The sequence below is a fragment of the Ochotona princeps genome, chromosome 7 (assembly GCF_030435755.1).
Source record: "Ochotona princeps isolate mOchPri1 chromosome 7, mOchPri1.hap1, whole genome shotgun sequence".
In the NCBI taxonomy this organism is placed as follows: Eukaryota; Metazoa; Chordata; class Mammalia; order Lagomorpha; family Ochotonidae; genus Ochotona; species Ochotona princeps.
In genome coordinates this window covers 80,838,915-80,862,320 of record NC_080838.1, presented here as the reverse complement: position 1 = coordinate 80,862,320, position 23,406 = coordinate 80,838,915, and the positions used below count along the sequence as shown (strand labels likewise).

Genomic DNA, 23,406 nt, shown 5'->3' with positions numbered 1-23,406 from the left:
GTGATATCACCCTTGTTTTGAGATCTAGGTGACACTCCTGGCACCCCGCTGTGGCCTAGCCTGAGCTTAGCATCGTGGGAACTCGGGAAGTAAGCCTACAGAGAGAAGTGTGTGCTCTTTCTCTCTCAAATAAATTTTAAAAACTGAAAATTAGTATGATGGTGGGACCCAGCATTATGGCACAGTGGAAAAGGCTGTATCCTGTGACACTGGCATCTTTATGGGCACCAGTTCATGTCCTGGCTGCAGCACTTCCAATCCAGCTCTCATGGCCTGGGAGAGGCAACAGAAGATGGCCCAAATATATGGGTCGCTGCCACCCATAGGGGAGACCCAGAAGAAGCTCCTGGCTAAGCCTGGCTGAGCCTCACCCACTGTAGTCATCTGGGGAGTGAGCCAGCAGGTAGAAAATGGATTGATCGCTCCCTCTTCCCCTCTCATCCCCTCCCTCTGTGTAATTATAGCTTTCAAGTGGATAAATGAATCTTTTAAATAATGGCACTGAGAAAGATCAGCAGATGGATCATTAGGAATGGTTATGTAGGTGTATGTTGTAGTATGTACAGATATGTTTGAAGTTAGCAATATATCTGTTACACACACTATGTAAAATTCCAATTGTCCGGTGCTATAGCAGAATCTATCCTGGAACTCTATATGTAGACAGAGGATCTTTTTAACCCTGCAGTAGAATAGCTGTGTGGTTCCCGGGGATCCATAACTAACAGCACTAAAACAGTACTCAGCATCCGTTTTACCCACGGCTCCGTGTGGACAAGGCTCAGTCAGGGTGACCTCATTATCTGGTTGATGGCAGCCAAAGGTGGGAGTCTTCCACGTGCTCCTCCACCCATGTGGAATACCAGGGCTGGCAGAGCAGAGCTCCTCTGAGGCCATCTTTCCCTAGTTGTGCATACTTCCTCCAGCATGCCCACCCATGTGGAGCTGGGCCCCTTGCATGGTGGCTCCAAGCTTCAAAGGTGTATGTCCCAGCAGCACCAGGTGCTAACCCAGCCTGCCCAACCTTGGAGTCTGTGCAGCTAACATCCCTGTGGTCTCTGGCCCAAGGAGGGGAGAGACTGTGAGAGTGCTGGGCAGCGGGGGGCCTGTAGGGGATGGCCATCTTTGGAAGCTGTGGTCAGCCATATGCACTTTCAGGAGTTGGGATAGCATACCGCTGAGTGTCCTGCCCCTGATATCACACAGCGGCAGAAATTCTCAACAGTGTCATGCCCTTCTCTCCAACTTGGCTGCTCTGATAAGAACAAATGATACTTCATTTTCCAGAATTACTTTTTAGGTTACTACGGAGGTTAAAAAATATCTGTATACAAGATCGGTTAGGATGCCTGTGTCCCATGTCATGATGCGTGGGTTCACCCCTCAGCTCTGACTCTGGCGTCCAGAGTCCTTCTGGGAGTCTCAGGTGCCTGGTCCATACCATCTGCATTGTGGGCAACCATCTAGCTTTGCTTCCATCTTTGCAGGCATTAGGGGAGTGAGCCAGCAGGTGGAAGGGCTTGCTCGCTCTCTCAAGTTTTAAACATTAGAAGCAAATTACTGGGTCTCACTGAGGAAGGAAACCTGAAAGATGGCTTGATGTCTCGACATCCATGAAGGGAGGGAACAGAGTAGGGGGCTTGGTGCCTGAGGAGTGATAGGGAGACCACGTGGCCCAAGGGCAGGGAGCACAAGAAGAGGCCAGAGCAGGGGAGCCCACAGCAGGTCCCAGGCTTCAAGCACCAGAAGGGAGATACTGAGGAAATGGACTGCAGGCGTGCTGGCCAACAGCCCAGGCCAGCACGTGTGAAGGTGTTAGGGACTTGGCCTTAACACGTCAGTGCTGGCTGTCCAAGCACTGAGCCTTCATGGAGGGTTGCAGAATGGGACAGGTAGCTTGCTTTCACACATTACCCATTCCTTGGCCAAGACACCTGCAGCAAAAGACATCTTCACTAGTGTTAAGTACACTCATTTACTTACAGTCAGTTTTGTGTCACATGGGAGCAAGACTCCCAAGAACAGAGAGACTTAAGCTATTTGTGCTTACTGCAGAGTGGATGTGGTGGTGAAAAGCTCATGTGTCCCTACTCAGTCCCTGAATCCTCAAAGAGCACTTCCCAGGTGAGGGAGATGGGCTGAGAGGAGGGAGAGCATGATTTCTGCTATCTCCCATACCAAGGTGCCGTGTTTTGGGGGTGCACCGTCCTGAACCCCAGGCACATCCTCATTGCATCCCTGATGGGCACAGGTGATGCCAGTGTGGGCATAGAGGGTTGCGGGCCCACTTGTTCAACCTGAAGCAGACTGGTTGGAAGTCCCAGCAGGCGTGGGAGGGAGCAGCTGACCCCTCCTCTGTGGCTGTCGCCTCATCCCGCCTCCGTGACTGTTGCCTTGCTCCCCCTCCGTGGCTGTCGCCTAGCTCTTCCTCCATGGCTGTCATCTCACTCTTTCTCCCTCACTGAGGAACTTTAGCTTTCCTTTGGAAACCAGCAGGCCACTCACTCCACACATGCACCTGTAGGTTGTGGGCGTGGTTTATGGAGTCCAAAACTGCAAAGGTAAAGATGACCTGGACCTTGCCCTCCTTCCTGCAGCATGTGGACAGACAAATGAAGCAGTATTTATGATATGATAAGGCTATTTAGGGATAACACGCAGATACAGCACCCAGCCCAGCCTTTGCAAGAGCTAGGGGTGTGGTGGTGTGGGGGGAGGAGAAAGTCTTCTTTAGGAGGCAAACCCTGAGGCAAGTCTGGAAGGGTGAGTGGGTGTAGCCAGAGGAAGTAGCTGCAGATGGTCCATGCACATGGCCTTGCCTGAGCCAGAGTGGAGGAGGGGGGAGAAGTCCATGTCTTTGGTGCCAGAATATAGCACGATTTCCTCCCCAGAGCTGACATTCAGAATAAAGGGAGTAGTGTCTTTAAACCCTTTGCCATTTTAGGCACATGGAGACCCCTTCAAAGAGGACTTGAGGTGTGGGAACGTTACAACTCTGCAGAGGGTGGAGGATGACTTCCCAGTGGCAGGTCATGGATGTCTTTCTCAGAAAGCCTTCCGGAGATGGATTTCAGATGACATACAGTTAGGGATACTTCATGGAGTTCACGAGGTGCCTGTAGGGTGGACAGAAAAATTGAACTGGCTTATTTGAAGCAAATGGATGCTTGTGGCTGGAGATAAAATTTCTAATGAGAGCATTATACACAAATGAAAACTCCCAGTTTTCAAGATAATAGGGTAAGACTGTTCTCACTTCCTGCTTTGTTTCCAAGTCCTTGAAATAATGGGACAAATTACTTCAGCTTCATCTTAGCAACCCTGAGCTAGAGTGTGTATGTGAGTGTGTCACTGAAAAGTGGCTATGGGACAGTGAGAGGGTGGGTGGGCCACACCCTAAGTCCCAGGCAGGATGAGCACCCAAAGAACCCGAGAATCTCAGAAATGGAGATATTGGGGACCACAAAGGACTGGGGTAGGTGAGGGTTGGTGACAGGGATTGTAGGAGATGCAGTTAGAGCCCTCTTCCCACCCATTCCACACATGCAGGTGGCTTCTGCCCCTACGTAAAACTAGGCACCCATTCTCTGGTGGGGAGCCACTCAGAGACAACAGGTATGGGGGTGCAGGCTCAACCATCCCCCGCCTCTGCCACAATGGACACCTGCAGCCTGGCAGGGGAGCTGTGATGCTAGAAGGTTCTTTGGGAAGGCGTGCCAACCCCTGCCCCTTCCCGGATAAAGCCCCAGCATCCCTTGCTGCCTCCTCTCCCTTTGTCCTTTATACCATTGGAACTATCCCGATGTTGGACAGAGAACACAAATGCCCGGACCAGGGTAGGGAACGTGCAGCCCACAGGCCTATAAAGGCATCCGGAACAAAACCTAGAGCAAATTGTTGACTGTCTGTGGCCTGCAAACGATACTATAAACACCCACATGGCTCCTGGTAGGAAAAGGGTCCCCACCCCGGCCCGGAGGGATCCCATGTTCCAGGCTCCTATGCTGTGAGTGGGACTGAATGCTCGGCAGTGGTGTGAACAGCTCTGCTGCACACTTGTGAAATAATCTTGCACGTCCTTGCCCAGCTTGTGTTCACTTCAAGGGCAGGACGTGGAGGTGGAGAAGCCTTCCTCACATGCTCCAAGACAGTACTGAAGCATCAGAAGAGCAGCACCTCTCCTCGGTGGCTGAAGCCGTGCCCAGATGCCCGTGGTGTATTCAATGGGCCTGCAGAGGACATCTAGTACCATAGCAGAGGATGGAGGGTAGAACAAATTAGACAGCTCTCCCAGCCAAGTTTTGACAGCAAGTACCTGGGCGAATGGAGACTCTGAGGTGGATTATGTCAGCCAGTGGACCTTGGAAGGATTTGCTCATGCTTGGAGCAGCAAAATCAGAGCAGAACTACTGAAACCACTTCAGCAGAATTACTGGAACGTGCTCCACATTGGGAACCCTGGGCTGACATCAGGTGGCTGTTCCCCATCCCCGGGTACTGATGTGGTTAGGATGCTAGGTGCAGCTTCTCCACTTCTTTCCCCAATTCCCCCAGGGACAAGAAGAAAAAGAAAATTGGAAACAATGGTCTCATCCACTTTCCCTGTTCCTTGCGCCTTCCCATCTTAATCAGTGGTCCACATAGGCATGTATTATTAGCTATGTAAGCATCATCAAAAATAAAATGTTTTAAAAAGAGAGAGGGAAAAAAGCAGCACCTGCCAGTCACCTCCACCTTCATAAACCATGAATCTTTCAAGAACCTTCTGGGCCCAGCATGGTAGCCTAGTTACTAGGGTCCTCGCTTTGCATGTGCCAGGATCCCATATGGGTGCCAATTCTGGTCCTAGTTGCTAAGCTTCCCTTCCAGCTCCATGTTTGTGGCCTGGGAGGGCAGTTGAGGATAGCCCAAAGCCTTGGGACTTTGTGCCCATGCAGGGGACCCAGAAGAGGCTCCAGACTCCTGGCTTCAGATCAGCTCGGCTCCAGCCGCTATGACCACTTGAGGAGTGAACCAGCAGATGGAAAATCTTTCTGTTTCCTTCTTTGTACATCTGACTTTCCAATAAAAATAAATTAAAAATAAATCTTAAAAAATGAAATGTGATTGGAAAATTGATGACAGAGATCTGGCTCTGGGGACAGCCCTCTCTGAAAAGGGAAGTGGATTTTGGGATACTTGTCCCACGTGAATGCTCACCCCCAGATTTCCCAAGGTGTGGGTGCAAAGTTGCTGTGCCATGTGGGGTGCCGTTGCCCTGGCAGACAGGATTTCTGGGTCCAGAAGTCAAGGGTGCAAGTTGGAATGGTGAACCACTAACAAAGAGGGCAGGATACATCTACCAGAAGCCACGACCCTGATTCTGTTGGACCGGAGGCTGAGGGTATTGTCTAGCCCTCTTGGGTCACTCAGTGCCTCCAGGCAACAAAGAAGGGGACCACTCCACTGGCAGAGGTGACTGGTCCCAGGGACCAAGGGCTGTTGGGCTGCTCCCCTCCAGAGGAGGTAGAGGAGTGTGCATCTGGAATACAGTATTCCCACACCCTGTGCTGAAACACCAGTGGAAAACAGTGACAATCCTGTGGAGGAAGGCTGCTGGCCCAGATTCCTCAGGAATGCAAACTTGACTCACGCCACCAAGCAGGGGACCACAGCCAGCCATGCTCCTTGCTGAAGGCTCAGGGAACGGGGACTGGCCAGTAGAACAAGACCAGTGTGACCCAGGAAGGAAACAAGAACATGAGTAGCCATGAGTCTGTCTTCCTGTACTTAGAATTGCGTGTGTATACATATTAACTCCTCTGTATATAATAGTTTATTTTCTCTCCTCTCTATGTCATAGTGACAGTTAACTCCGTGTCTCGGTGTTTCAGTTACGGAGTATCACCTACGGGCCTTGCATCCTCCCGGCACACTGGGTTAGTTTAGTGTTACTTAGTGTAGCACACCTGGGCGGCATGTACCGCGTTAGTGGAAGTATGAATTGGCAGTTGACTTTGTCCTGAGATTAAGTGCAGTCCAAGGCCATGGGCATGGGTGCTGTGTTGACAAAGGGTGGAAGATAATGATGTCTCTGCTGTGGTGTCATGGGTGGGCCCTGATCCTCACTCAGATCATGGGATTCTAACGTTTGGTGGAGCAGTTGCCACAAAGATATTTTCCAGGTGTAATTCAAGTCTGTCGTCAGTTGACTGCAAGTAAGGGAGACAGATCATTCAAGATCATCCGGGTGGGCCTGATTCAATCCACAAAAGAGTTGGAAAAGCAAGGCTAAAACTTAGGCAAGTAGATATGGCACCTCAAAAAGCTCCCAAAAATAATATTAAAAGATAAATCCACTCTGGTGCAAAAGAAATATTTTTAAGATTTATTCGAAAGGTAGAGTTAGAGATCTCTTTTTCTGTTAATTTGTTTCTTAAATGGCTGCAAAGACAGGGCTGGGCAAAACCAAAAGCCAGGATCCTGGCACTCCCTTCAGGTCTTTCAGGTGAGCGTGGGAGTCCAAGCACTTGGGCTGCCTTCCGCTGCTTTTCCAGGCACCTTAGCAGAGAGCTGAACTGGAAGTGGAGCAGCTAGCTGGGATTTGAACCAACATCCCGTTCATATGGGAAGCCGGGGTTGTAGGTGTCAGCCTAATGTGCTGAGCCACAATGCCGACTTCTGGTGCAAAACATTCTGAAAATCAACACATTTTTTTTTTCATAATGCGGATTGTCCTTGACCTTGTCAGAGCTGTCTGCTCTCTGTTCTGAGTCGGTGTGCCAGGCAGGTGCAGCAGTGATGGCACAGGTGTGCAGCAGACGGGCGTGATTGGCTCAGCCTCGGGAACGCCTTGGCCGAGGGCGCACAGCCTGTAGCTGACAGCTGCTCCGCCAGAATTTTCACTCAGAGGCCATCACTGACTTACTCACACCCTTTGAAACAGGCAGCAAAACTTAGCAGCAAAGAAAATCAACCACCACACGTAGGAGAAACGTGACTAAACATGGAGGCTTTGCATTAAACGTCACCTTTGTCTCAATAGCCTTTTCTAGATGTTACTTGATTTCTCTTGTGAATTGTAAAATGCACATGTAGGAAGTTCCAATGGACCAAAGAGGCTGAGAAACTCAACAGTGAGATGGTTTTGGGAGGGGGTGGGACAGAAACCAACACATGGTTGTCATTTATTTGATAGGTCCTTGCCTTGACCTAAGCCAGGGTAGGCACAGGCAGCAAGTGCTGCTAAAACGTCTACATCCCCTATAAAATCACACAGCAGGAGCTGGCACCGTGGTGGGGTAAGTTGGGTCACCTCCAAGAATACTGGCATTTCATATGGTCCTGGTCTTAGTTGCTGTGCTTCCCATCCAGCTCCCTGCTAACGAGCTTGGGAAAGCAGCAGAAGATGCCCAACTTCTTGGGCCCCCTGTACCCATGCTGGAGATTGAGAAGAAGCTCCTGGGTCCTGGCTTCAGACTGGCCCAGCTCTGGCTCTTTCAGCCATTCGGAGAGAGAAGCAGCAACTGCAAGATCTATCTCTCCCTCTCTTTCTATAACTCTGTCTTTCAAATAAATAAAAACACATCTTTTTTAAAGAGCAAACAGCTCTTTAAAAAAAACAAACCTTGGGATTTAAGGGGCGAGCAGAATGCTACCACCACACAGCATCTCCATCAGCATCCACTGTATGTTTGATACAGATTCATTTGTTAACAAAGTTTAATGTGAAACTTGATGTTTTCCAAAATATGTATTTAGTCACAAAGTGCTGTCACAGACTCCATGAGGCCGAAACATGCTTTTAGGCAAACATAAAGGAATGTTTGCAAGGTATAAGCTCTGATAGTAATAGGACAGGAGCCTGGGCAAGTGTTTGGCACAGGTATTACGAGGCCCACTTCCCATATTCAAGTTCTTGGGTTTGACTCAGCTTCTGTTTCAAGCTTCTGGATGATATGCACCTAACGGGTGGCAAGTGCTGATGGCTCAGTAGCTTGGGTCCCTGTCCCCAACATGGGAGTTCCGGCCTGACTCCTAAGCTCCCATGCACCTGGAGAAGCAGCAGGTGGAAGAGCTCTGTCTCTCTTTGTCCGCCTTTCAAATAAAAAAATGCATTAAAAAGAATCAAATCCTGATTCTAAAACATACCCTGGCTATACCCATGTACGTGTCTGAGTAATACCTAAATGCTATGCATGTGACGCTTGACCTTGAAAATGTCCTGAGGTACATGAGGCATGAGGGGAGGGCTGGAGCCTTGAACTGCTGGGGTGATGGGGAGGGCTGAGACTGGAAGTTGTCACGCGCGTGTGGATGGGCAGCGGTCTGTGACAGCTCGGAGCCATCTGGGTTATGCGTGTATCCTTTTGGTCTTAATCCGTATGCCCAGTTCTGCTGGCTGCAATGTTCTGTGTTCCTCCTGGTGTTTCCAAAGGATGGCATAGCGTGTGTCCTTCCCACGGGGACACATTTGCATATTTGTGAATTCCAGACTTGTGGGATTACAGGGCTGACTCAGCAGGGTCATGAGACGACGACTCTGTCCTCTCACTGCACCTGGAGTTCTGTGTGAATCCACATGCCGACAAAGCTCAAGGGAAGATTGATGCTCCCCAAACGTTTTGTTATTTCTCTAGAAAGTGCTGTCTCAGCACACCTGAGGGCTTTAATCTACCTAAAGGTAGATATTAGCAACTCAGAAAATTCTGATTTCCTAAACCTCCTGGCCGCATGGGAATAGAGCACAACAGATCTGCAATGATGAGTGTTGCTGAAGGTCAGATATCCTGCTGCGATTGGGTCGCACCGGGAGCGTGACGCAGAGGGCAGTGTGCATTCTTGAGGGGTGGTAAAGGTGTCTGTCAGAACAGAAGGGGCACGCCCCAGCCGGAGTGCCCCACCAAGGCTCACAAGATAACGGGGACACTGGGTTCTGCTTGTGGGGAGGAGATACGTGAGCGGCAAGGACAGTCACAAGCAGCAGGTGCACCGAGTTTTCTTCATTGTTGTCTAATGCTAGACCTGGGTGACATAACACAGATTAATTTCCACACCAATCTAGAGGCAAAGTGCCAGGGCCAAGGCGTTGGCAGGCTGCTTTCTTCCGAGGCTTCTGTCCTGGGTTGGTGGATGTCTGTCTCCTCGCCATGCCTACCATTCTGAACTCATGTTTGTCCTGCTATCCTTCTGTGAGTTGCAGTGGATTGGGGTCCACCTGCACGATCTTTTTTAGCTTGAAGTACGTTTTCAAGACCCCTACTTTCGTACAGTTGTGTTCCTGAGGCCCCAAGGTGAGGTGTTAAAAAGGGGGGGAGGGTTGACGGTTGCCTGCCAGGTGCATGGGCGTGGCCAGGTGGAGGCGAGTGGAGCACAGGGCAAGTCAGGGAAGGCAGGATGAATGAGCACCAGGACTGGGCCCTGAGGAAAGCTGCAAGGGCATGGCCCTGCAGGAGTGGGCCAGGACGTTGGGAAAGAGGGAAGGGCATTTCTGGCGGGAGGCTTCTAGGCTGTCTTGAGAGGCCTACGACATACGTGGCAGCCCAGCACCCACAGGTCTAGGACTCGCTACTTCTTCCTGACCTTGGATGGCCACCATGATCTCTGGCTTTGACCCCTGACTTGTGAAGGTCACATTCTCAGTCCCCCTGCAGCACTGTGGGGCCGGGCCTCCTGACATGGCTGCAGATCCTTAGAAATGACTGTACTGCAAGAGCCATGGGGGACTTGTGTGCTGTGTGTACATCCAGTCGTCCCATTTTAACTCAGCCATCTCTTCTCTACAGTATTCAGCTGTCCCAGGGCTAAGAAACCCATTGCACAGTGCCCCATAAATTAGTAAGATTAACAGACATGGACAGCTGCTGTGTATCTCATCCAAAACCTGTCCACGCATGTGTGAAATCAGAAATTGACCTGAGACATCAAGTTTATTTAGCTCAGAGGATTCAAAATGTTAGTCAGCTCACTTGTTCTTACTGAGTGGTATTCGCTGGGGTTTAGACATGTGTGCTGTGAGTGTGGTACCCAGTGATCCCGAGGCGGGCATTGCCCTCTGCACCCACCCCTGGCCCCCGCCACAGAAAAGACCCCAGTTAAGATGCCTGCCTCCCAAGGGAGAACCTGGATTTAGTTCCTGGTTCCAGCTCCTGACATGGGCTTTGGGCTGTTGTTGACCCTTGGAGGGGGCAGGTGCTAAGTGGACTTCCTGCTACCTGGGTGGGAGAGCTGGACTTCAGGCCTGGCTGTTGTGGGCATTTGAGAATGACCCAGTACACAGCAGGTCGGTAGGTCTCTCTCTCTCTCTCTCTTCAAAACTCTACTGAAAGACATTTGAAAGAAATGAGAATAACATTCCTGCAGTATGTTCTGAGAAACCATAATCATAATGGTTATTGCAAGAGTTAAGTTTTCAAGTCTTCCATGACCAAATTTCCAGCAAGTTTAGAAAGTCCCTGACTACTCCCAGTTCTTCTGGAGCGCAGTAGTGATAACAGCCTAGTTAAGACTCTCACAGGTTCATGGTCAGGGCACATGCTGAACTTTATTCTTGCCTTCTAACATGTTCAGGCCTTAGGATTGGCATTGTGGCATGGCTGGTAAAGCCAGTGCTTTCCATGCCAGCATCGCACATGGGTGCCAGTACCTGTCCTTGTTGCTTTGTTTCTAATTCAGCTCCATGCCTGGGAGAAGAAGCAGAAGATGGACCAAATGCTGGGGCCCCTGCCACTCACATGGAGACCCAGATGAAGTTATTGGCCCCTGACTTACACTTGACCCCGCCCTGGTCATTGGGACCATCTGGAGAGTCAAAAGTGGATGCAAGATTTTTTTCCCCACACCCTTCTTCCTCCTCCTCTCTCCCTCTTCTCATCTCTAACTCTGACTTTCAGATAAATAAATGAACTTCATCAAAAAAAAAAAAAAGGGAATAAGGAATAGAATGTTCAGGCCTTGGGAACTTGGTACTAACTTCTGAGAAAGCCTAGACCCAAAACATGTGGAAGCTTCAAGTGAACTGCCTTGGCATGTTTCTGTTCCCCATTTGGAAACTTACCCTAGGTGTCCAACGCAGAGGAAGTAGATGTTCAGCTTTATACTTAGAAATGAAATTGTGAGGATTGCATCCTTATGACAAATGGAAAGTGAATCAGATTTGCTGGACTTGCTCTGTGATTCTTAATTTTTCAAAAATGTTCTGCATAGGGGCCCGGCGGCGTGGCCTAGCGGCTAAAGTCCTCGCCTTGAACGTCCTGGGATCCCATATGGACGCCGGTTCTAATCCCGGCAGCTCCACTTCCCATCCAGCTCCCTGCTTGTGGCCTGGGAAAGCAGTCGAGGACGGCCCAATGCATTGGGACCCTGCACCCTTGTGGGAGACCCGGAAGAGGTTCCAGGTTCCCGGCTTCGGATTGGCGCGCACCGGCCCGTTGCAGCTCACTTGGGGAGTGAATCATCAGACGGAAGATCTTCCTCTCTGTCTCTCCTCCTCTATATATATCCGGCTTTCCAATAATAATAAAATCTTTTTAAAAAATGTTCTGCATAAACCAGCTATTATGATGATGTAGCACTCAGATGGTGTATAATTATATCCATGAGATAATGGATAGTGAGCAGTTCTTGTAAATGGAAAAATATCCCTAGACTAATTTTTGGATGATAAAAATAAATTAATTTAACTCAGTACTTCCAAAAAATGACAGTGGTGGTCATGCCTGAAGCAGTAGGTATGCATTCCACAGGGTTTTTCATGCAGAAAATTACAGCTGAAAATGCTGAAGTACTAAGAAAACGTGGCAGTCCCTGCCTTTCCTCCTGCAAACCCAGCCTTTCCAGCTGAAGACGGCAGATTCCTATGGAGGCTGGTAAGCAGATGTCTCCAGGATAGGAAAAGAACCAGGACCTGTTGACGGGGACCCAAACACTTCGCCCCTCACTGGTGCTACACCCAAAAGAACGCACGTGCGACTCCCACAGTGTAGCTCCTTCCTTTCTGCCCTATCCTGGCCAGCCAACCAGCCACAGTAAATTCTGTGCTGCAGAGTTCTGCTATGCTGCCTCCAGATCTTGCAGAGTCCTTCACTGACGTAGACTTGCAGGGGCAGTATGTGTGGGAACACTCACCACTCCACTCACCACTCACGGTGGCTTTGAGGAAGTGATCTGTTTTGCTACATTTGTTCAGACCGTTTCAGTAATTAAGGCCATCTGTGTACTATAGAGAACCTCCCAACAGCAGCTAGTGCCACCACTCCTGGCTGTGCACCTATTCCTGGTGATTCCATAGAGGCAGGCGACTTAGCTCCCAGATCAGAAATGAGTCATAAAACAGCTTATTTAGTGGATTTTAAAAGATACATGCTCATATATTCATAATGGTTTGTGCAGCACAGAATTATCAATATTCATCCCTTGATTTTTTTTTCAAACCCAATTATTCTTTGAAAGAGTTTCAGAGAGAGAGATATCTTCCATTTGCTAGTTGGCTCTCCAGATGGCCCCAAAGGGCAGGGCTGAGCCACACTGAAGCCAGAAAGAAGCCAGTAGCCTCATCTGGACAGCAGGGGCCCAAACACTTTGGGTCATCTTGCATTGCTTTTCCAGGCCACTAGTGGGGAACTAGACATGAACCAGCACCCATAGTGGTGTTGGTGTCATAGCTGGCAACTTTACCCATTATGCCCCAATGACCCCGTAACTTTTTTTTTTAAGATTTATTTATTTTGATTGGAAAGGCAGATATAAAGAGGAGGAGAGACAGGAAGATCTTCCGACTGATGGTTCACTCCCCAAGCGGCCACAATGGCTGGAGCTGAGCCAATCCGAAGCCAGAAGCCCAGGGCCTCCTCCAGGTCTCCTACTTGGGTGCTGGGTCCCAAGGCTTTGGGCTTTCCTCGACTACTTTCCCAGGTCACGAGCAGGGAGCTGGATGGGAAGCAGGGCCACTGGAAATAGAACCAGCACCCATATGAGATCTTGGTGCATTCAAGGTGAGGACCTTACCTGCTACACTATCGCACCGGGCCCACCATAACTTTTTTATATGAGAGATTGTCTATTTGAGAATATAAATTGGGGAATCAAATCAGAAAATAACTTAGTCTCTGATTTGAAAGCTTCATTCCTTATTAATTGTAATTATTGAGTCTTTTCCTAAAGTTGACCTGGAAAAGGAATCAGTTGCCACAGCCAATAAGAAAATTGTCAAGAGTGTTATGTTATTTCAGTTTCAGAGTCACTTAGACAGGAAGCTTGTTCTTAGTTTTGGGACTGGGCAAGGGGGAAATCACTTTTCACAATGGAATAACTCCGTTGGGAGGAGATCCTGGCCACAGCCCCTGTGTTCTGAGACTGCCTCCACCCTGGGTCGTGGCCACCCTGTTTTTCTGGCTTTACTGTTCCTTTGCCACCTGGTAGCAATGAGGGCATTGCTGGAACATGCTCCCGGCTGCTCATGAGACAGGCCCTCTTGGACACTTGAACTTTGGCACATACTCCAGGATCATGCAAAGGTACGAGAAACAACACAGTCCCTGTGTCACAAAGCAGGGCTCAGATAGGATGGCTGTTGACATGGTCACCCGGACAGCACCAGCCTGGGCTTGCTGAGGCCAACCCAGTTCTCAGAACTACGCTTCCCTGTGCGGGATTGTTTTCCCATCCTTGTGGTGTGTGGGTTTGCATTTCGCTTGGAGACGCGGACAGCCAGAGCTACCATTTCCTGTCCACTCCTCAAATGCCTGCCACAGCCAGTGCTAAGCTGGGAGCACACACTGGGGCCCTCACATGGTGGCGGAAACACTTGAGCCATCATCGTTACCTCCCAGCGTCTGCATTGGCAAGAACATGGAGTCAGGAATTAGACCCAGGGTCCCAAGCTGGGGACGTGAACGTCCAAATGCCTGCTCCCCCATCCTGGCGTTTGCAGCTGCTTCTAGGTTCTGTTTTTGCCTCTCCACTTGAAGAAGCCATCACTTGAAGCCAACTCCCACCATTCGAGCTTGACAACACATCACCACATCCACTTGGACTTTAAGGGTTTCCTTGCCTTCCTGTTCGTAAATTCTGGAGATCTCTGCAACCCATGAGACCTGGGTCTGTGCACACTGGGGTGGGAGCACCCAGGCATCACTGAAGTTTCTGGAATTGTGCTGTTGGATTTTGGAGAACTTAAATTCAGGCAACTTGAGTTGCCAGGGAAGGAAGAAGATTTTCTGCCTTGGGGATAAGTGACTGCAATATAAGTCATGGTTTGACTGTTTACTGCAATGAAGCCAAACCTAGACACTGAGTGTTGTCTATGCATCTTCAGCCTTGGTCAGTTACAGAGAAGCTGTTTGTTGCCTCATCCTTCAGTGCCAAAGATCAACTCTTCTTTTTAAAATATTTATTTTATTTTTATTGGAAAGTCAGATATTCAGAGAGGAGGAGAGACAGAAAGATCTTCCATCCGATGATTCACTCCCCAAGCGGCCGCAATAGTTGGTGCTGCGCCAATCCGAAGCCAGGAGCCAGGAACTTCCTCCAGGTTTCCCATGCGGGCACAGGATGCCAAGGCTTTAGGCTGTCCTCGACTGCTTTCCCAGGCCACAAGCAGGGAGCTGGATGGGAAGCAGGGCCTCCGGGATTAGAACCAGTGCCCATATGGGATTCCAGTGCCTACAGAGCGAGGACTTTAGCAACTAGGCTATCATGCCAAGTCCAATCAACTCTTCTATAGTACTGGCTTATCTAGGTTGTTCTTTTAACACATGTCTAATATTCTTGGATGGTGTTCAGGAACTATGGGTTATCATTTTTAAAACTCATCCCTTGGCAATTTTACTCACGGGAACCACAAGCAAGTATCATGAAATCCCGGAGTAACTGCTGAAGATATGTACATGTTCTAATATCAAACCCTCCAATGTTTTCTTTCTTATATAACTGAAAGGCAGAAAGAGAGAGAGAATTCCCCCATGCACTGGCTGACTCTCCAAATGCCCACAACGACCGGCACTGGAGCTCAGCCTGGGGCTCGCACCTGGGTGACAGGAACGCAAGCATGTCATCATCAGCTGTCTCAGAGTCGCATGGCAGGAAGCTGGCCCTGGAAGCAGAACTGGGACTTGAACCAGGCACTGTGGTGTGGGAAGTGGTTGTCTCAAGCCGCATCTTAACCGCCGTGCCCGTTATCTGTCGCGTTGTCCACATACTTCCATGATGTTAGTTCAGTTGTGTGGGACAGTGGCTTATGAACTTTTCTGAGACCCCCGTGCCTAGCACAGTGCTTTGTGGATACAGGGGGCATGTGGCACGCTGTAACACTCTCTCCCTTTAGACATGACCCAAGCTGAGCCAGAGGCCACTGCAGGACACGTGCTTCTTATAGCCGCTGCTGACTCTACTACCTCGGGGCCTCACACCACTGTGGTGTGAAGCGACTGAAGCCATTTATTCCTCACTTCCAACTTGCCGTGAAGTCTCAGTGAACCCAGAACTGGAGGGACAAGGCATCTAGCGTGTGAGGTTACTCACCTCCATTTGGTGCCAGGGACCTCTGGGAGTTGGGATCTGGTTGTGGATCAGAGTTGTAAAGCTCTCAGGGCAGTGCTAGGATTAAAAACGAGTTCATAAAAAACAAAACAAAACAAAAAGGTTATCCATGGGCTCCCACCATGGTGATATGGTAGGCTAAGTCTCTGCCTGTGGCAGCAGCATCCCACATTGGCACCAGTTCGTGTCCCGGCTGCTCTACTTCCCATCCAGCTCCCAGCTTATGGCCTGGGAAGACAGTGGAGAATGACTCAAATTCCACATCCATGGCGGTGACAGAGAAATAAACTTGACAGTGCATGGGGCCGAGGTGGAGCCACAGGTCAGCCGGGAGCTCAGCAGTGCCTTCTGTGGGTGCTCAGATCCAACAGAGTGACGGGGATCTGTCCCACAGACCTGGCTCCCCCTAGTTGCCTACTACTTCAGAAAGCTCACCAAGAGTGCAGTGAAAATGAAGGTCGGGTTATTTTTGGTGCAAATGCTTTTGAAATCTGTGCCTAGTCTCTTCATTGTTTGTGTTGTCCACGACCCTTTAGCAGCATCCCCACACCCTCTAACAGAGGAGGGGTGTGTGTGTCATGTGTCCCTCTCAGTTTCTCCCACCTTGCGCTCGCGGCCAAGCAGCAGGCAGCGTCTGCAGGTGGCTATATAGAGGCTGCTGTGTCCATTGCCCTGGAGCTTGGGGTCACCTCTGGTTCCTGGTGGGGGTGAGGGGCAGAAGCCTCCTGGAACCCGAAGCTTACACTGCAGCTCACCCCTGCACCAGGCACCCAGCCTGGCCCCGACATTCCCAGCCCCAGGGCTTGGCCACTCACTGGGCTCTGCAGGCCGCCCTTTGCCCTGGCTGCCCTGGCCGCCCTGGCCGCCCTGGCCCCGGGACGCTCAGCTACAATTCACTGAGGTGGCCCAGCCCTGCGGCTGCAGCAGCCACCTGTGTTTATCTTGTAACCCACAGACAAGAAGAAGGGAGGCAAATTCCAGCCTTTTAAGAAGTTGTTCGGCAAAAGGAGAAAAAAAGACACCTCTGCGTCGTCCTCACCGCCGCGGGAGGCGTCAGGGAAGAGTTCTTGTCCTCCCGGGGTCAGCAATGGGACCTGCTCGTCAGATGAGGAGAGTGGGGCAGACAGCGTGAGGTAAGGTGTGCTTGCTTTCCCCTGTCAGTCCTGGCGTGGCCCTGGAGGAGGCTGGTGCTCCTGGGATCTGCTGGCAGGAGCAGGCTACTGACTGCATATCACCTGGGCAGCTGCCAGCCTGTCTTCTCTGCGGAGGAGTCGCCTTGGGTGGCAGCAGTGGGCGGGGGGCTGACCTCATTTGCCAGTAGAGCACGGGGACTGGGCATCTTCCTTGTTGCTGCCCTCGCTGGAGGTGGCAGGCAGCTTAGCACCAGCTCAGCATTGTTCCCGGGCCTGAGCCAAGCCAAGCTCCCTTCACTTGGCCAACAGGAGACCATGAGGGCTTGGCGTGTGTTTTGCCAATCAGGGAGCTCGCCTACAGGGTCCCTTTCTCAGCCCTGGTCTTCTCTAGCAATTTCTGGAACCTTATCTCAGCAACCTTCTGGCTTCTATTTCTTCCCTTCCTCTCCTCATTCCCTCCCGTTTACCTACCCCAACATGCTGCCTTACCACCTCGGTCTCAGAACACAGGCACCAAGCCTGGCTGTAGCAGTGCCAAGAACCCTCATGGGCAGGGGCTGGGAGCTCTTTCCCACCTGAGCACTGGGAATTGGAGTTAGGGGCAGGGAAGCTTCAAACTGAGACTTGCCGCTCCAAAAGCAGCTCCTTCAAGAAGCCTCTTGTAACCACCAGTCTGAGCCATTCACCCTCACCTGTATTTTCTAGCAGGTTCTATGCTCAGTGCAGCAAAGGACCCTTCACTCCATAGGAACATTATCAATTTCTTATCTGCTCTCCCTGACAGCTCCGAGAGGTCAGGGGCTGGGTTCTGTTCAGCCATAGGATGATAAAATCCATCAGCTTCTCAGTGTGTTCCCAGAATAAAGGTGGCACATGTCATCAGAAACAGACCCCGAGCTTGCTGCAGTGCCCACATCGCATAACTCTCATCCAGGCCCCCGGCATCTGCCCCAGTGCCAACTCCTCGCCCTGGTGGGCATGGGTCTGTTTTCTGTTGTCTGGGTGAGCAGCCGCAGGGCAGGTTGAACCACAAGAACAGAGCTAGCACAGACCGCGCGTACGACTGGCGTGACAGGCTAAGACAGAGTTTGCAACCAGCCAGTGTGAATCCATGGTGAGATGGTTGCTCAGACGTCGGGTAGGAATGTGACCTGGATCACCTTGCAGTTGGCAGAAGGAGATACCAGGGTTACTTAGGTGTGGCCAGGCAGCAGTTCAGTGCCGGGAAGGTCAAGTCCAGCAAGTTCTCCCGGGAAGGACAAGCCGGCGACAACACGAGCTGTCCTCAGGGGCGGTTGTGATTCTGCCAAGCTGTTGATGGCTTAGTGAAACCATGTTGGATCTCAGAGGAAACAGGGACCCAGGTTTTTCTCTTTGTTTCAGCCCCACCTCCCATTCACCACTTGCTGTTTCCTTAAGGTCCTATGTCTTTAAAGCCGTGGAGAATTGGATATTGCAACAAACAGTTCCAGGTCTATAAAATAATGCAGATAATGGCACCTGCTCTCAGCACTGCTCTTGTTTATAAACCGCCATCGATGAGACATGCTACATTTCAGCTACATATTTGTCTTTATGAAATACTTATCTAATAAACAAGGAAGCCAGACAAATAAGCTTTGGGTGGTAAAGATTTAAAGCTCTCTTTAAGGGCAGGCATTTGACACAGCCCTAAGATGCTGCCTTGCCAGGTTCAAGCCCCCACCCAGTCCCAGCTTCCTGCTGGTGGGCACCCTGGGCAAGGCTCAAAGTCATTGGCTCCTTGCCACTGTCATCCTCGTGGGAGCCTGGGATAGAGTTTCTGGGACCCAGGCATTTTGAGAGTGAACCAGTCATTGGGAAGTCAGTCTCTCTCTCTCTCTCTCTCTCTCTCTCTCTCTCTCTCTCCCCCCCTCCCCCTCCCACCTCTCTCCCCTCCCCCTTCCCTCCCCCTCCCCCTCCCTCTCCCTCCCTCTCTCTCTGTCTCTCTTTCTCCCTCTGGATGTGTGTGCACTCTCTCTCTGCCTCTCAAATAAAAATGGATTCGAAAAATCTCTTAAAAGCCCCTCCAAATATTTTTAAATTGAGATGGAGCTGCAGGCAAATAGAAATCACTGTAAAGTCTGAATCCCTCTGTTTTTCTAGGAACCTGAGCATGGCCATCCAGTCCACACCACAGACCCTGGGTGCATTGCTTGTAGCTTCAGCAGCCCTCTGACTTTCTCCTTACGGTGGAGACAGTAATAAACGTGCTTCTGGCTCACTCTTAGTTCAACATCTACTCGCTAGTTGTGTTACTTCCTGTGGTGTAGCAACTCTAGAGTCTTCTATGCATTCTGTCGTCCCCAGATTAGAGAGTTGTCATCAAACTACAAGAATCCAGCATTCCAGGAATACCATCTTGAGTACAAGTTCTAGGGAGACAAATTTCAGCTCACTGCAAGGGAGAAATTTCCTAATCACTGGAACTGCCTAAAAACTGGGGCCTGGGCGCCTCACAGGGAGTTGGGGTTATGCAGGTGTGGTCTGTGCCGTGGCGGAAACCTGAAGGGGCTGACCTGTAGCCACTGAACCCCAAGGATCTGCAATCCCAGAACCGTCTTGGTGGCCAAAAATAGCCCCGTAGTGATCTCTTCCCGCCTGGCTGTTTTCATTTCCTTTGGCATTTTCTCTAAGGGACAAGCCTTCTCCTGCCCCTCTTCATGCTCTGGGGAACACAGTCAGCTTTGAGCAGTCCAGTGGTATTTCTTTGATCTATTAAAGGTAACTCACCTTATATATCACAGATTGTGTCACCTCAGTGTCACAATCAGAAAAAACAATCTCTGCAAATAAGCTTGGAAAATATGACGGGAAACAAAGCACACAGGGTCCTCTCCTTGGGGTGTTACGGTGCCTTTGTTGTGCGCATGTGCCCTGTGAGTCCCTGAGAAGCCGGAGCTGGGTGCATCCCAGGATTCCTCTGGTCACCCTTTTCCCCAGAGAGTGTGCAGAGGCTACGTTAGAGCTGTGCCATTGGTCAGCCTTGACAGGATGTGTCTTGTGTAGGTGAACTCACAGAACATGCACCCCACCCCTCTAAGTCTGGCATTATCACAAGAGAGCTGAGGCTGGCGTGGCCTGCTGCACGGGGCCATGCAGCCAGTAAGTCCCTAAGATGCAGAATATTCTTCCCGACTCCTGGCTGTCTCTAGCCGAGTTGGCAGCTTCACTAGGAGCTGGCCCGTGGCCCTGACTTGTCCTTTCGGGTCCTTGGTCAAAATAATCTTGAAGAAAAGAAAAGCAATGTTGAAATAGACTTACTACAAAGTACGGTCCTCTATAAAGTGGAACTGTAGTAAGGGTAGACTTGTAGACCAATGGAATTGAATACGGAGTCCAGAAGTAAAACCCTTAATTTATAGTCAATTGATTTTCATCAAGGATGCCAAGACAACTCAATGGATAAAGTATAGTATTTTTTAAAGATTTATTTGGTTTTTTATTTGATAGGCAGATTTACAGAAAGAAAGATGTTCATTCTCTGGTTCATTCCCCAAATGTCTGCAACAGCCAGTGCTGAAGCCAGGATCCAGTAGCCTCCTCTGAGTCTCCCACATGGGTGCAGGGTCCCAAGGCTTTGGGCCATCCTTGCTGTCTTCCCAGACCTTAAGCAGAGAGCTGGAGAAGTGGAGCAGCCAGGACACAAACTGGCACCCATATAAAATGCCTGTGCTTGCATGTAGAGGATTAGCCTGTTGAGCCATCCCCAAAGAAAAGTCTTCTCACCAGGTACGCTGGAACCACTGGATGATTTCATGCAAAAGAATGAAGTGAAATGTGTGTATCTTACGTCATACACAACAATTGATTCACGGTGACTCTCCGGCTTCAGTGTAAGGACTCCGGCAATCTAATTGTAAGCAAGAAGACAAAATATCTACGACAAAAGCTCGGGTGTCTAAAGAATATAAAATCCAGACATACTGGACTATTACAGGCCTTCTAGATGACTGGCAGTCGAGGGCCAAGCAGGAGGGTTCATGGAGGGGAGCAGAGGAAGTGTAGGGAAGCAGAGGGCCGCTGTGTCAGGGACGGCCATTCTGGGAGACTTATGGCTCCAAGACTTCTGGGAAACAGAACTAAAAGATAAGCTTCTTTCGGAGCAGAAAGAAATCTGCAGTGCATGCGTAGAGTTTGGTGACCCCGTGGGGTCCTGTGGTGTGGTCTGTGCGGGAAGGGAGGAGAACAGGTGTTGGAAACTCAGCTTGCACACACAGGTACGTGCACGCGGGGCTGGGTGACCTTGACCAAGCCAGCCCTTCTGTTTTGTGCATAGCTCTACCAGCCCCCAAGAGCAGTGTGAGACAACATGCATGCTAGAATGTGCTGTAACAGGTGCAAGACGATGTGACCCCTGGAGTGAAGGACAGTGTCCCTTTACAGAGCCTCAAGTGAGCGGAATGGATCTGAGGGCCACTGGGGGACACAGCGCCGAGCATGGGGCTGTGGCCGGGACTTGCTGCTCTCCGCTTCTCTGACTGGCAGGTGACTTGGTCCTCTGGAGTTCCGGAGGGCCGGGCATCTTGTGGGGAACCAGGGCCTGGCACGAGCCTGGGAGGCGTCACACGTGCCGATTAATGCCAGTCTCTTCCAGCCAGCATAGTCTGTCTGATGAGGGTATTTAATTGCTCTTCAGCATTTCATTTGAATGAGATCCACAGATCTGTTTAGAAAGAAAACAGCTGATCAATGGCAATTGCCCCCTGTTGTCATGGCAACAGCTGGAAGTGGGGACCATAATTATATTTCCTTATTCCTGAAGTGAATCCCTAATCTTTGCCACAGCAATTACCCAATGTCTACAGGCCTGGAATTACATGATGCCTGTCTAAAAAAAGACAAAGGCCGACAAGTGGGAGGGCCAGCCCGGGCAGACACCCGCTCTGCAGCTGTAGGGAGCCTCCCCTGTCTTGGAAAGGGAGAATTTCCCTCACAGATGTGTGCTCTGGAAACTGTGTGTTGTCAGTGCCCTTGAAAAGTGTGCCTAGTACTTCCAGCAGTGCCTGGAAGGCCACCTCAGGGAGAGTGATGCCACTTGGAACCAAAAATGCGATTCTAGGGTCTGCTGTGGCAATGAACTATCTTACTATCAGACATTACTGGGAAATCTCAAGTCCCTGGACCCGTAGACACAGCATCCCAGCAAGCATCAAGACCCCATCAGGCTCAGGGAGTGAGCTTTTGTTTTCATTACCACAAAATGGCTGTCACAGCTCCAGGCGTCACACCCAGGTCTGTGCTCTTCTCATGTTGCTTTTTGATGAAGGAAAAGTTTCCTAGCTGTGTCACACTTACAGCACACACTCCTTCTCATTGTTCGTTGCACGCAGATCCTGAGGACAGTAGTTCTAGACCACCCAGATGAAACTATGGGCAGCTCTTCCTGGCCCTTCTCTCTCTGCAAATCTGCCTTTCCAATCAAAATAAATAAACCTTTTCATTTTATTGGCAAGGCAGAGAGAATACTTTAAAAGAAAAGAGATTTAAGAAAAAAATAGAATAGAAATGACTAGAGGCTGAGGAGGGAGGAAGGGGGACGTTATTGTTGAGTGACCAGCAGTTTGAGCTTGGGATTACAGTTTCTAGGAATGGAAAACAGTGATGGTTGCGTAACAAAAGCCTTCGTGTTGGCTAACACACCATTATGTTACATTTACTTGACCATAGTAAAGAAAGTCTCAGTCAATATCTAATGAATATGGAGACTTCATGGCTCTGGGTGTTACAAGGTGCAGCTGGCAGACCTGGGACCCTTTATGTACACTCCCATCTTGTGTTCCAGTAGCCTTTGTCTGTGGCCCACCTTTGTTCCCAAGAAACCCCACACTGGTGAGTGCCGTGAGCCTGGGGCGCTCCCAGAGCCGGAGGCAGAAGCCCAGGACCTGGTTTGAGTCCCAGCTGGCCTGCGTCTCTCTCCGCCTTGTGGGACCCCAGCTTCTCCTGCTCTGTGAGCACACGGAGCCCCTGCCACAGCAACATGGCAGTGCCGGAGCCGTCCCCTGTCACCTGTGATGCAGCATGTGCTAGTTCACCCTTAGGGGCACACCAGAGACACGGGGTGCACACTAGTACGCCCACAGCCGCCGTAGTGTGGAGGTGTGCAGAGCATGGTTCAGGTTGCGCTGCAGAAACCAGGATGGTCAGGCCCATCCACTGGTTCTACTTTGACTTTGAAAGTTCTTTGAAGGTGAAAAGGCAGGTGGTGTTGCTTGTAAGGTCTCCCCTCAGTCTGACCTCACTCATAAAATGTTAGGGCACAGAGCTTGAGAGAGGACACACGACAAGGCCAGTTGGAGAGGCATTTGGTGGGAAGACGGATGAGCTGTATTCTGCATGTTGAGATTGCAGAGACAGTGGGTGGCTGAGTGTGAGCATCTGAGCATGTGTGCGTGTGGAGCAAGGGTGGAAAAGGAGGTAGCCCTGGAGTTAGCAGCTATGGAAGGCCAAGTCAGAGGAGCAGTCTCGGGCTCTTGGGTCCTGAAGGCTTTTGACAAGATGCCCCAGGAGACACTGGGCAAGGCAGGGCATGGGTGCTGGAAACCCGTCTCTGGGCCACCAGAAGATGTTGAGTAAATGTTGGGAGTTGGGACCTTTCTCTGCCAACAACAATAACCACAAAGCCAGGCAGGAGTGTCGATGTGGGAGTCCTGGCAGCCAGCGTCACTTGCCTTGCTTGTAGCAGAGCCACCTGCCTCACAGGGCCCGCTGGGAAGGCTGCTGCCTGCACTCCCAAGTC

At 50.4% G+C, this 23,406-nt stretch overlaps 1 protein-coding gene across 6 annotated transcripts in view; it reads left to right on the top strand.

Moving 5' to 3' along the window:
* Positions 1-23,406, top strand: part of CRACD (capping protein inhibiting regulator of actin dynamics) — a 196,883-nt gene that overhangs the window by 147,621 nt on the left and 25,856 nt on the right. For 3 of the 6 annotated variants that reach the window (XM_058667279.1, XM_058667278.1, XM_058667277.1), the window contains exon 3: positions 16,477-16,649. The gene's annotated coding sequence lies outside the window, so the exon portion shown is untranslated. Of the gene's footprint in view, positions 1-16,427; positions 16,650-23,406 lie in introns of those variants that run through there. The other 3 variants (XM_058667282.1, XM_058667281.1, XM_058667280.1) reach the window with 1 other exon arrangement.